Raw genomic sequence first — 12,952 nt, forward strand, 5'->3', positions numbered from 1 at the left:
CTGATCATTCCTGCTGTTCCGTGATAGGAGCATAAGCAACAAAAATTATAGAAGTGCTGGATCGGGTGATAAACACCAATGGCACACAATAGGCCCTGTTGACTATAGGTCTCCAGGTGTTTATCAAAAAATGTCTAACATTTTTGATGATGTAGATGGCAGCAGAGCATAATCTGTTCCCTCAGTTAAAGCTGGGGAATATGATTGAACTGGGGTTCCTTGTGGCCACCAGAGGAACCTATTCTCGAAGCCCAATCCCAAGTTTCAAATCGAAGAAATAGACCCTAGTGGCAAATGTTTGGCTCCAAAGGAAGCAAAATAGACTTTCTCCTGGACATTTGGGACCTACTAAATTATCAGAGCCTGGGGCCACCGGAGAATCCTCTGGTACTCTGGTGGGCCAGTCCAACCCAGCTGGTGAAGATGTTAGACCCCAGAACCTGAGAGTGCACAATTGTAGCAGCTGATCATCATTTTGGGTTCCCTGGTGCAGAATTTGCCATTGGTGCCCTGGACTTTTCAAGCTGCACCTCTAGCTGAAGGGGTCACCCACCTAAATTCATTACACAGGACTAGCAATAGCAAGAGTGTAAATACCATAGCGGCAGCCTATGCAACAACTATGGACCCCTGGAGAGAGGTCACTCAATGCATTAGATCTTGTCCACATTTACTGGGTGGTGAGGACCTGGTCGTGGAAATGTACTCTAATCAGGAAAAAGGGATGGAACCACCAAGATCTTGTGTGTCGTGGTGTCAAGCAGCTCCGGAAAGGGTCCTCATTTTTATCTTTGCTATGGGACCCCTCATCCTGTATGCATGTCACTGAGGAATTGATTGGGTTGAGATAGTATTTGTTCTCCTTTTTGCAAGGGATATGCACAGGAAGGGTCATAACATGGGCAAAACAGGAAGAAGGAAGAACTTCAGGTCAATCAATATTGCGGTACTTCATACTGTATATACATAACGTGTATGGTGTGTATTATGTGCAGCACCCCGAAAATTCAAGCACAATAGAAAAAAAGGCCTCTGCACCAATTACCGTCATTACTGGAACAGTTTAACCAGATGCATTATGTTATTAAAGCTATTTGTATGCCCGGGTTGGGAAGAATACGTTATATTTTTATTAGTTACACTTTCATTAGCGGAATATGCCGCCTTCCAACAATTGTCGACTTCTGTCACCGCTATTAAATTGTAATTATATGACAGGAATAACTAGCGTGGAGAACAGACCATCTGGAGGTCATGTCTGTGACATGTTGCTATTACAATATTAGGTATAATCTGGCACCCCGCCGTGAAATCAGTTGGATGCGTTTGCTCTGCAATTAGCAGGCGCTGGCTGCAGTATTTTTAGCTAGCAATATGCTTTCTCCTTCTATTCTACAATATAAATTGTTTACTGGAGACACCTCGTATGGAGAACGCAGCTCTTCATCCAGACATCCACTGTTCTTTACTGATCCTTTAATTACAACCTCATGTTATTGAATTACTACCATGTGATACAAAGTAGCACTACGATTTATCCACAACATTGCATTGCCCAGAGGACTAGATGGACAATTTATCAATTTACCGGTACTTTATATTCTATTTGTCTTTTGTGTTAAAGGGAGTCTGTTAGCAGTTTTGACCATGTTAAACTGCTGACAGCACTAGATAGGAGCTAGGGAGATCAATATAGACATAACTTTTGTGGAGCTTTTATCATCATTAGTAGAGTTTTAATATGAACATTTATTCTGCCAGATCTTGCTCCTTAAAAGGCATCTGTCAGCAGTTCTGATCACGCTAAACTGGTGCTAGGCAGGGACTGGGGAAAGCAGACATACCTTTTGTAGAACTTTTTTCATCATCAGTAGTATGATTATGAATTTCATTCAGCCAGATCCTGCTCCTTAAAAGGCATCTGTCAGCAGTTTTGACCCTGCTAAACTGGTGACAGTGCTAGGTAGGAGCTGGTGAGATCAGTACAAACATACCTTTTGTGCAGCTTTTATCATTAGCAGTGTTTGAATATGAACATTTATTCTGCCAGATCCTGCTCCTTTAAAATGCATCTGTCAGCAGTTATGACCATGCTAAACTGGTGACAGTGCTAGGTAGGGGCTGGGGAGAGCAGACATATCTTTTGTAGAACTTTTTTCATCATCAGTGGTATGAATATGAATTTCACTCAGCCAGATCCTGCTCCTTAAAAGGCATCTGTCAGCAGTTTTGACCACGCTAAACTGTTGACAGCACTAGGTAGGGGCTGGGGAGAGCAGGACAAACATAACTTTTGAGGAGCTTTCATGATCAGGAGCAGTGAGAACAGTAGCTTTTATTTTCCCAGGTTCTGCTCCTCAAAAGGGAATCTGTCAACAGATTCCCTTTAGCTGCTCATAGGGATGGATGTTCTCCACAATGAAACGCTAAGGCACAATGGCATCACTAGATCGCACCGCCTGTGTGTGCAGGGATGTTCAGTAAAGGTAAATGACAGCTATACCCTCTGCCCAGGTTTGTTCTTTCCATTCTGTCTAATCAGGAACAGGGTTATGTATTATTTATTTATTTATTTTTAATTACATTAAAATGACTGTTAATTACATTAAAATTACTATTATGCATGTGCACCCATGATCATATGTACAGAGCCATGGAATGAATGGCACCTTAATAATAAATAATAATGTTAGGAGTAAAAACAGGGCACTATTAGTGTGTGGGATTTAAAGGGGGCACTATAACTAAGTACCACATCAGGGTTTGTTTTACTGTATAGGGCATTATTACCACCTGGGCAATTATTATCCAACATTGTTTTCAGGGACACTAATGGCTCATGCCTGGAAGAAGTAATCGTGGTAGTCTGGGCCAGATAGAGAAGAAACTGAAAAACTATCAACTCCGATCTGAAATGACGTCACCTGATTTTAAACCTTTCCAATAAAGTTTTTAAATGATTGCCTCTAAATAGACAGAATTGTTCTTAGGGTATATTCACACGTGCTTTTTCTGCTGCAACTGTCCCAAAATCACGACTGCTACATCTGAACATACCCTGATGACGTTTACTTGAATGTTTAACAATTGTAAGACAATTAACAATGTTTATGAGGGGTGTCCACTCCTCTGCACTGGGCCCACCAAGATGTTAAACAGCCGGGTATTCACGTTACACATATTTTTATGCCAATCAAAATGGGATTATTAACATGTGTCTTCATAGAAGACAATTTTCCATCTTACAGGCTAAAGGTCAATGTTTCTCAGTATGTGTAAATCCACGTCTCATATTCAAGGTGACATTTTTAAATGCTGCCTTATGTAAAGCAAGATCGATCTTAGCACTGGCGTTCAGGGCTGACAATTTTTACAAGTATACCTCAATGGAGTCTTAATATATGCTTCTATAGACAGTACAGGAGCCCTGCTTTGCAGTTCCTATTATAACTAGAGATGGCCCGAACTATCCGACGGCGAACAGTTCCCGGCGAACATAGCTTGTTCGCGTTCGCCTCTGCCGGGCGAACACATGCGATGTTCGGTCCGCCCCCTATACATCATCATTGAGCAAACTTTGACCCTGTACCTTACAGTCAGCAGACACATTCCAGCCAATCAGCAGCATACCCTCCCTCCCAGACCCTCCCACCTCCTGCACAGCATCCATTTTAGATTCATTCTGAAGCTGCAGTCTTAGTGAGAGGAGGGAGACTGTAACTGCTGCTGATTTAATTGGGAAATCGATAGCTAGGCTAGTGAATTCAGTGTCCACTCCAGTCCTGAAAGACTCATCTGATCTCTGCTGTAAGGACAGCGTCCTGACAGCACCCCAAAAAGCCCTTTTTAGGGCTGCAACATTAGTCTGCTTTTTTTTTTTCCTTTATATACATATTGCAGTTGCCTGGCCTGCCTGTGTGTGAGGAGCTGCAGGCCCACAGACTGTAGTGTGCCCACTGCCAGTGCTCACCCCTGTCATTCCGTGTGGCACAGGACTTTGCTTAAAAAAAGGCACTTAATTTTTACACTTTAATCTAAGGTTAGTTGCCTGCCAGTGTGTGTCAGGCTGACTTCCACTGACTGTAGTGTGCCCACTGCCAGTGCCCACCACTCATACCGGCTGGCACAGGACTTTGCATAAAAAAGGCATTTAATTTTTACACTTTAGTGTAATTTCAGCTGCTTGCCTGCTGCTAGTGTGTGTCAGGCCGACTTCAACTGACTGTAGTGTGCCCACTGCCAGTGCCCACCCCTGTCATCCCGTGTGGCACAGGACTTTGCTTAAAAAAAAGGCACTTCATTTTTACACTTTAATCTAAGGTTAGTTGCCTGCCAGTGTGTGTCAGGCCGACTTCAACTGACTGTAGTGTGCCCACTGCCAGTGCCCACCCCTGTCATCCCGAGTGGCACAGGACTTTGCTTAAAAAATAGGCACTTAATTTTTACACTTTAATCTAAGGTTAGTTGCCTGCCAGTGTGTGTCAGGCTGACTTCCACTGACTGTAGTGTGCCCACTGCCAGTGCCCACCACTCATACCGGCTGGCACAGGACTTTGCTTAAAAAAGGCATTTAATTTTTACACTTTAATGTAATTTCAGCTGCTTGCCTGCTGCTAGTGTGTGTCAGGCCGACTTCAACTGACTGTAGTGTGCCCACTGCCAGTGCCCACCCCTGTCATCCCGTGTGGCACAGGACTTTGCTTAAAAAAAAGGCACTTAATTTTTACACTTTAATCTAAGGTTAGTTGCCTGCCAGTGTGTGTCAGGCCGACTTCAACTGACTGTAGTGTGCCCACTGCCAGTGCCCACCCCTGTCATCCCGAGTGGCACAGGACTTTGCTTAAAAAATAGGCACTTAATTTTTACACTTTAATCTAAGGTTAGTTGCCTGCCAGTGTGTGTCAGGCTGACTTCCACTGACTGTAGTGTGCCCACTGCCAGTGCCCACCACTCATACCGGCTGGCACAGGACTTTGCTTAAAAAAGGCATTTAATTTTTACACTTTAATGTAATTTCAGCTGCTTGCCTGCTGCTAGTGTGTGTCAGGCCGACTTCAACTGACTGTAGTGTGCCCACTGCCAGTGCCCACCCCTGTCATACCGAGTGGCACAGGACTTTGCTTAAAAAATAGGCACTTAATTTTTACACTTTAATCTAAGGTTAGTTGCCTGCCAGTGTGTGTCAGGCTGACTTCCACTGACTGTAGTGTGCCCACTGCCAGTGCCCACCACTCATACCGGCTGGCACAGGACTTTGCTTAAAAAAGGCATTTAATTTTTACACTTTAATGTAATTTCAGCTGCTTGCCTGCTGCTAGTGTGTGTCAGGCCGACTTCAACTGACTGTAGTGTGCCCACTGCCAGTGCCCACCCCTGTCATACCGAGTGGCACAGGACTTTGCTTAAAAAATAGGCACTTAATTTTTACACTTTAATCTAAGGTTAGTTGCCTGCCAGTGTGTGTCAGGCTGACTTCCACTGACTGTAGTGTGCCCACTGCCAGTGCCCACCACTCATACCGGCTGGCACAGGACTTTGCATAAAAAAGGCATTTAATTTTTACACTTTAGTGTAATTTCAGCTGCTTGCCTGCTGCTAGTGTGTGTCAGGCCGACTTCAACTGACTGTAGTGTGCCCACTGCCAGTGCCAACCACTGATACCGGGTGGCACAGTAGCTTGCCGATAAATAAGGCATTTAATTTTTAGACAGTAGTCTAAATTCAGTTGCTTGCCTGCTGCCAGTGTGTGTCAGGCCCGCTTCCACTGACTGTAGTGTGCCCACTGCCAGTGCCAACCACTGATACCGGGTGGCACAGTAGCTTGCCGATAAATAAGGCATTTAATTTTTAGACAGTAGTCTAAATTCAGTTGCTTGCCTGCTGCCAGTGTGTGTCAGGCCCTCTTCCACTGACTGTAGTGTGCCCACTGCCAGTGCCAACCACTCATACCGGGTGGCACAGTAGCTTGCCGATAAATAAGGCATTTAATTTTTACACTTTAGTGTAATTTCAGTTGCTTGCCTGCTGCCAGTGTGTGTCAGGCCCGCTTCCACTGACTGTAGTGTGCCCACTGCCAGTGCCAACCACTGATACCGGGTGGCACAGTAGCTTGCCGATAAATAAGGCATTTAATTTTTAGACAGTAGTCTAAATTCAGTTGCTTGCCTGCTGCCAGTCAGTGTGTCAGGCCCTCTTCCACTGACTGTAGTGTGCCCACTGCCAGTGCCAACATCATACCTGATCGTATACACACACTGGATGTTTTAAAGCACGTTATTCCAAACAATTTAGGAATGTTAGTTGATTTATGCCCTTTATGGATTAAAACCCGACTCTGCGTCCACTACGTAATTTTCCATGGGAGTTTTGCCATAGATCCCCCTCCGGCATGCCACAGTCCAGGTGTTAGACCCCTTGAAACAACTTTCTCATCACTATTGTGGCCAGAAAGAGTCCCTGTGGGTTTTAAAATTCGCCTGTCTATTGAAGTCTATGGCGGTTCGCCCGGTTCGCCAGTTCGCGAACATTTGCGGAAGCTCGCGTTCGCTGTTCGCGAACTGAAAATTTTATGTTCGCGACATCACTAATTATAACCAATAGAATATATATTTTTAAGGTAATACGCAGGAATTGCACTTTAACGTGAATGTCCAGTTTGCGGAGCTTGAGTTACAGCCTTTACAAGTCTGCAAGCTACAGAGCTGAAATCTCCTATGCTTTGCTTGTTCAGTGCCTGCACCTAGTGTTCTCTTGTAATTTGCATTACAAAATGAGTTATCAGTGCCAGTTCAAGACCTGACTTTTCTACAAAATGTTACATTTACTGAAAGTAAAACAAAACAAAGACCAAACCTTGATTCAAAGACCCCACCGATAAGAAGAACGGGGGCCAACTCCCAGAGATAGCGAAGCCTCCTGCAATCCCATAGAGATGAATGGAGCGGCAGTGCTCATGATCAGCCTCATCCCCCCCCCCCATTCTTGTAATTGTTGGGTATCGCAGTGGTCGGATCTGCACACCACCATCGATCGAATAGTTATATCCTATCCTTCACTGATCAATTGTCTTCACAATGGTCTGACTACCAAAGCTGCCCCATTTACACTTTCAGCCCGGGGCGAATTTCCATTTTTTGCGTTTTTGTTGTTCACCTCCTACTTTCCCATAGCCTTATTTTTTCTTTTTCTGTTCGCATAGCCATATGAGAGCTTGTTTTTTTGCAAGGCAAGCTGTACTTTCTAATAACACCATTTTGTATTGCATACAATGTAGTGGGAAGTTACAGTAAGTGGGGAAAAAAATTCAGAATGGGTTGGAATTGAAAAAAAACGGAATTCAGACAGTTTTATGGGTTTTGTTTATACAACGTTCCCTGTGAGGTAAAACTGACCTGTGACCTTCATTCTCCGGGTCAGTATGATTACAGCAGAACCACATTTGTATAGTGTTCCTTGTGTTTTAATACTGAAAAAATTAAACACTTTGGAAAAAAAATATATTTTTTTCTTTGCATCGTCATATTCTTAACCCCATCATTTTTTATAATTACATTTACGGAGCTGTGTGTAAGCTCATTTTCTGCAGGATGAGCTGTACTTTTTATTGATATAATTTTGAAGTGTGTTCGACTTTGTGATCACTTTTTATTCAATTTTGTTTGGGGAGGCGACATAAAAATAGTGAATCAGCCATCCAGATTTTTTTTTCAATCATGAGATTCACTATACGGGATAAATACATTCATATTCTAATAGTTCGGGTGTTTTGGGGCGTGGCTGTGCAAAAGTGATCATTTTTTTTGTTCATTTTTAATATGGGGATCACCCCCATATTGAAAATAAACAAAAAAATGATCACTTTTCAGCCACGCCCCAAAACACCCGAAGTTTTGTATAATTTGTATAATTTTTAGATTTAAAAAAAATATATAATTTAATTCCTCTAAGGGAATTTAACATGCAATTATTAAATTGCTTCTCCCATAGACTAAATTTATTTAAAGGCTATGTACACCTTCGGAGGCAATTTTTTTTTATGATTGCATTGCTAATTTTTGGCTAAAAATCATTTTCAATTGGCCTTTCTGTCACAAAGGGTTAACTGTTTTTCTAACTGTGTGACCAGTACTTTCACTTTCACTTTGTGAGGGTGATCTAATATATCTCGAAATTACTGAGGTCAAACACTTATTTAAGCCACATTCCTATCAGTAAGATACTGTAAGAACTCTAAGAGCTATAATGAGTGTTTATACTGTCAGAGAGCAGAGATAAGGAGCCCGTCAGCTCCCCAACTGACGGAAAAGAGAGAAAATCCAGAGGCTGCTACTAGAGCATCTCAAGTCTCTACAGAAAAAAAAGGACTTTATATTTTTAGTAAAGACCAATTAAAAACAAAGATTTTTAGCTCAAAAGGAGTACAATGCATTAATTAAAAAAATGCCCCAAAGGTGTACATAGCCTTTAAGAGCGCAGCCCATGGGAGAGTCAATATATTCCTTTGTAGCTCCTCTACCTGAAGGCCTCCATAGGAATATACCTGTGGTAGGCATGATAGCCTGGAGCCTGCTTGAGGCTACCACCACCAATGAATGGCTTCCTTGATCACAGCATGGGGAAGCCGTACAAGCCCCGGAGCGCAGTGCTCCTGGGGAAAGCTGCCTCAGCTGTCACTGTCACAATTAACCACAGCACTTGAGTTTTTAAAAGTCTGCGCTCAGAGTTATCACTGATCACAGACATTAGCCCCCGTGTGTCTGCTGTTTAAAACAGCAGTCACCCAGCAGCTATGGTACCTGTTGCGCTCGTCATTAGGTGCCATATTTAAAGACCCAACTGCAAGTTTGGCGGTAGTAGGGAAGGGGTAAATAGCCAGTCATTCAGATGACAATCCGGACAGTAAGTTATCGACTGTTAAAAGTGCAAAAGTTGACATAAGGGTTCGTGGAAAATCCTTGTTAAATTAATTTGATAATTTTTTTTAACCATTGGTGGTTTCTACTTGGCAGAATCCTCCTCCCCTATTTCAAATATGTGATGACCAGGTATCAAAAACATCCTACGTGAAAGATAAATGCTAATATTTTACCCAAATCAACTGGCCAAAACTAACTGACCTTATCATTTCCCCCGACTTACCTCTAATCTGTAAGAGAGAGGCCCAGCAGTCTGTGTGACATACCTACAGAACCTTAAAAGGTCAATGATCCCCCCTTCCTCATCATCTACTAGAAGGCGATAATCCATCTTACCTTTCTGTAGCACTGGACCAAAGTGCGGTATTTACATACTGGGAGAACTTTCCATGGGTTTTCCTCTGTGCTTTGTGAAGACACCTAACCTGTTCCTCTTGATGTGCCACACATGCCTGGCATGTCACTTATTATTTCAACACATAATGAGACTTAGACATTAGGCTCATTGGGAAGAGCAACGTGACCTTTAACTACACGGCTCTTAATGCCAACTTGAAAGGAAACAAATGCTGCAACGGAATTATCTCCTTCTTTCTCCTTTGCAAAGAATGCCAGTGGCAAGGGAGGGTGGAGAGGATAGTAAAGTTCAACCGCATGAGAAATGACATTCTTAAAGGGATTGCAGTCTTAAGGACAAACCTGTAAAACGTATCAAACTAAACTGTACATTAAATAGAAGCTGATCCTTATTCCTCATGCACAAGGCTGTATTTCCATTACTATAAGTGCGTTACATGTAGAATATGGAGCCCAGATCCTGCTGTGGACCCAGTGACCCCCATCTCCCTATACTTATACAGTATGGAGAAACATGGAGAATGAGGCTGTGTGAGAAGAAATATCAGGCCATGTTCCTTTGTATGATTATTACAGAGGCAGCGATCCTACATAATATGGGTCTGTAGATTTATATGTCTATCTACATCTATCTCATATCTATTTCATTGATCTATTATATGTCTATCTCTCAAATCAATCATATCAATCTCATATCTATCTATCTATCTATCTATCTATCTACATCTATCTCATATCTATCTATTTATTAAATCAAATAAGCTTTATTGGCAGGACTAAATACATTTTAGCATTGCCAAAGCAAGTGGGAAATAATTGGATAGGGTTGGGGGTTGGGGACACGTCCAGGGTGGGGATAAAGGAGTCCATGGTATATCAGGCTCCTCTCAGTCTATGGCAGGCAGTAATATATTGTGCTGCTATGGCCGATGTGTTCTCCACTTCCCCCAGCAATATGGAGAGTCTCTCTTCCTCCTCCATGGAGGTGAAGTCTGGGCAGAGATCAGTCAGTCTTCTGAAGTGAGTCCCCCTCACTGCTGAGTATTTGGGGCACTGCAGCAGGAAATGAGCCTCATCCTCCATGGCCTCCTGGTCGTACTGCTGGCACAGTCTGCTCTCCCTGGGCATGTGCCTCTGTCGGTGACGCCCGGGTTCAATGAGCAGGCTGTGAGCGCTCAGTATCTGTCGGTCTCTTGGATTGGGGAGTTTCTCCAGACATGGGGCCAGTTTGTACTCCCCCTCCAAGCTCTGGTATACTGTCATCTTCTGTGATGTTCGTATGTCTTTCCTCCAGACGCTAATATACTCTTCTTTGCTCTTGTGTATCATCCTCTGGATTTCCCCCTTTGCCAGGCTATTATGGTTGGTGGCTTGGGCAGGCTGGGTTTGGGTGACTTGTTGCAGGGTGCTTTGTTTTTCTGGAGCTTCTTGGTGTAGCAAGGCTTTGTGATGGTAGGAGCTGGGACTGCTGCTATGCAGATGGGCTCTGAATGATAGCACCCTCTTCTGGACAGCAAAGTAAAGTGGGAATTTGCCCAGTTCTGCTCGACAGGCGCTGTTTGAGGTGCTCCTGTGGACCTGGAGAAAGTGTTTGCAGAGTTCTAGGTGAAATAGTTCTGTTGGCCCAGAGTCCCACTTTGCCCTGTCTGGGTATATGTCTAGGCCCCAGACTTCGCTGCCATACAGGAAGATTGGGGCGATGATCGTGTCAAGGATTTTAAGCCAGACGGTCACTGGTGCTTTAAGGTGATACAGACGCCTTCTGATGGCATAAAAGGTTTTGCTCGTCTTGTCTTTCAGTGTTTTCATGGCTTTCTTAAAACTCCCGGATTGACTGATTTCTAGGCCAAGGTAGGTGTAGCTGTCGGTTTCTGAAAGTGGACAGGCGTTTAGCAGGAAGGGAGGATGCCTCGGTGTCATGGAGGGTGAAACCAGGTGCTGTGGAGGACTCCAGAGCTGCCGTCAGCTCATTGATGTAGATGTTAAACAGGGTTGGACTGAGGCTGCAGCCCTGTCTGACTTCTCGGCTCTGTCGGAAATAAGCCGTTCTCCTCCCATTTACCTTCACGCTGCATCTATTCTCAGTGTAGGAACTTCTGATGACATCATATGTTTTTCCTCCTATTCCGCTTTCAAGAAGTTTCAGGAATAGGCCCGGGTGCCACACTGAGTCAAAGGCCTTCTTAAAGTCCACAAAGCAGGCATAGATCTTTCCATGCTTTGTATTGTGGACATGGCTCTTGATGAGGCTCTGCAGGGTGTAGATGTGGTCCATGGTGTGGTGGTTTGGTATGAAGCCTGCTTGGCTTCTGCTGAGGATGTTGTGCTGGGTGTGGAAGCTGAGGATCCTCTTATTCATATTACTCTTATATATATTATATTTATCTATCTCATATCTATCTATCTATCTCATATATATCTATCTCATATCTATTATCTACCTATCTATCAGTTCTCCTATCTTTGAGTTGCATGAGGCATTGCCTGTTGCAGTATGAAATCAGTTAACAATCGCTGCACTGTACAAACGTGCTGAGCCTAGGTACTAAGTGGTTCTATGAAGTAGTTCTGTTATGGCAGGATAGAGAATAATTGCTAGATCGGTAGGGATTCGACCACTGGAACCTCTTAATGATCCCCCAGCTGCAGGACCGGTACCATGAGCAGCAAAATAGAGCGTGGTCAATCATGAGAACTAATACTCCATTCAAAGTAGAAAGTGTAACACAGTGACATAGTTTGTAAGGCTGAAAAAAGAAAGACATCTGTCCATCCAAACTCTATAGGACTGCCAGAAAGAGTGCTGTACTTGGCTATCTTCCTCAGTGCCGTATATGGTAAATAGAGCGGCATTGTACTGGTATATCCATTCAACACTTCCTTGTGGTGGTCATGCAGCTGGGGGGGATGTGGGACTCTGGACCCCAATTCTACCAATCAGTTGGGGTCCCAGCAGTTGGACCACCACAGATCTAGCACTTATTTCCTACAGTGGATAGATGATGACTTGTATTTACTGGAATATATAGTATATAGTATAGTATAACATTGCATCAATTGCAACCTCTGACAGGAAAGCCCTGTATCCAAATAGATGACTAATTTATAGATCATAGATATACAATTTATGGAACTTTGAGCAAATTTCACACCAACATGTCAAATGTGTCTTGTATAATAGTAAAAAGTCATGCCATCACACAAATGCAAAGGCGTTCTTTCCCTAAAAAAATGGATCCAGCTGTTTTGCTGCTTCTAAGAAAGCTGTCTGACAAACAGCAGACATTTTCTACCACTAGGGTTGTCAACAGGTCTAGGCTTTGTACCAGGCAAACTGGGGAACATGCTAGCCTGGGGGGGGGGGGGGGTTCACTTTATGGTTGTACTATTTGGGCCCTTTATAACTGCACTATTTGAGCACAGTATGATTGTATTTTTCAGACACTGCATCATTGCATTATTTTGGAATTGTATGGCTGTATTATTTGGACACTGTATAACTGCATTATTGGGACACTGTATAATACTTAGCCACTGTATGGTTGTATTATTTGAGTGTAATATTTAGCTATTGTATGTTTTTATTTATGCACTGTATGATTGTACTAGTTGGCTACTGCAAGGTTGTATTATTTGGACTCGATGGTTGCATAATTTGGACATTGTACAATTGCATTATT

General features: G+C 43.2%; 1 protein-coding gene across 10 annotated transcripts in view; it reads right to left on the reverse strand.

Annotated features, from left to right (window-relative positions):
* Positions 1-12,952, reverse strand: part of KIAA1217 (KIAA1217 ortholog) — a 445,177-nt gene that overhangs the window by 169,044 nt on the left and 263,181 nt on the right. The window lies entirely within an intron of this gene.

This window comes from Bufo bufo, chromosome 5 (genome assembly GCF_905171765.1).
Source record: "Bufo bufo chromosome 5, aBufBuf1.1, whole genome shotgun sequence".
Lineage (NCBI taxonomy): Eukaryota > Metazoa > Chordata > Amphibia > Anura > Bufonidae > Bufo > Bufo bufo.